General features: G+C 45.3%; 1 non-coding gene across 1 annotated transcript; it reads left to right on the top strand.

Annotated features, from left to right (window-relative positions):
- Positions 1–1411: 1411 nt before the first annotated feature.
- Positions 1412–1537, top strand: LOC114640216. Its single transcript, XR_003714122.1, has one exon. It is a non-coding gene; the product is annotated as a small nucleolar RNA SNORA17 (small nucleolar RNA).
- Positions 1538–1837: the final 300 nt, after the last annotated feature.

The raw sequence follows: 1837 nt of genomic DNA, 5'->3' as shown, positions 1-1837 counted from the left end.
GAGGGAGGGAGACACACACTCTCACAGACTCTAAACAGCATGCTGAGGGCGCCATCTTGTGTCCACAATTACCAATTACAACCAGCATTGTTTAGTATGTCAATTAGTTGCTTCTTTTTCCTTTTTAACTTCCCTTTCTAGCTCACATATACTTTGTTAGACATCGTGATGATGGTATTCAATAAAGTGTGTCTTTTGTGATTCTCCTTACCTCGTCCCCACACTGGAATCCCTGTTTCCTCCTTGTAACCACTCCCTGATACTGTCTCTTCACATCCCTCCTCCTTTGGCCACCTTCCATCCTTCATCACAAACACTGCTCCCTCCTGGTCTTCTTTCTAGGTTTTTAGATTTCACCCGAACGGATACCTGTTACACATAAATACATCACAGACTAGGATCCTCAAAAGGCATCTCATGAGAATTTTTTTTTCTTTCTGAGTTTTGGTTGTTTTATACTTTCCAGATTCATTCCATTTCCTGAAAATCTAATGATTACAGTTTTCTTCACAGATGCATAGTGTTGTTTTTAGTTAGCAGGGGAGATCTGAGCTTTGCTATGATGTTTTTATGCAGTATAACATTGTAACTAACTTCACCAGCTCTTCCACTTTCCCACCCTCTGAGCAGTCTCCCTTTGCTACAGATGAGGAGAGAGTTAAGCTGCATTACTTGTAGGTAATACAGACGCTGCACATCAGAGGGAAAGGGACGTATTCTGCCTCCCCTACCCCACTTCTCATCCCTCCTTTTACATTTGCATTATCTGTTATGTACATATGTAAATTCCATGCCTATATAAAAATATTCATATGCACACATGCATAAGAGAGAAAGCATGCTATTTGTCTTTCTGAATCTGTCTTATTTAACATAATTTCCATATCTACCCATTTTTCTGCAAATGTTATGATTTTAGTGTGTGTGTCTGTGTGTGCGTGTGTGCATGTAATTGTGGTGGTGAGACCTGTGTGAGCCATGACTACACGTGTGGAGGTCAGAGTTCAGCTCTTAGGAGTTCATTATCCTGTTTTGCTTTATTTTGCCTCCCATGCTGGTAGCTCAGGCTGGCCCACCATCTCCAGGCCATCTTTCTGTCTCCACCTCCCTTCCTGACTTAGGAAAGCTGAGATTACAGAGGACAACCAAAAACCGTGGCATCTGACTCTTTTGCACAGGTTCTAGAGATCAACTCACGTCATCGGGCTTGCACGGGAGCACATTTACCACTGAAGCCCTCTCCCCAGCCCACAACTCCTTACAGCTGAATTAAATCCATCTGTGCATGTGTCTCCCATTTTCTTTGTCCATTCATCTGTTGCTGGACATCTAGGCTAGCTCCATATAGGCTCCCTGTCCCACTGCTGTGACAAAATCCCAAACAAGAATCGATTTAAAGAAGGGGCAGAGTTCTGGCCCCTAAAGAGGTTGTAGGTGTGGCTGCTGTATCACAAATGAGCCGGTAGGTAACAGAGAGGAGACAGGCTCTGCCTATACTCTGACCTGTCAACATCTGAACAATTAGTAGCCTAACATTCCCTGAATAAAGTGAGCCTTAAACAACCATCAGTCTGGTGCCAGGCAGGCCCAAACAGGCTCCCAGGAGGGGGGCTAGCCTAAGATCACTACCAGTCCTCCTCCGCACAGGCCCAGGGGACTATGCCAAGACGACCCCTGCCATCTTGCATTATGGCCATAATGTACGAGAGGGGTAAAGCACTCCTGAGACCACTCCTGAGATGACTCCAGACACCCAGAGGCCCTGGGCACCACTAAGAGAAGCAAGTAAGTGGTGGAGAGATGGAAGAGAAAGAGAAGCAGGAGGGTGTGGGCACAA

The sequence above is a fragment of the Grammomys surdaster genome, unplaced genomic scaffold (genome assembly GCF_004785775.1).
Source record: "Grammomys surdaster isolate TR1022 unplaced genomic scaffold, NIH_TR_1.0 125789, whole genome shotgun sequence".
NCBI classification, from domain to species: domain Eukaryota; kingdom Metazoa; phylum Chordata; class Mammalia; order Rodentia; family Muridae; genus Grammomys; species Grammomys surdaster.
Note: the sequence above shows the minus strand (reverse complement) of the source record. Positions and strands in the feature narration are given on the sequence as shown.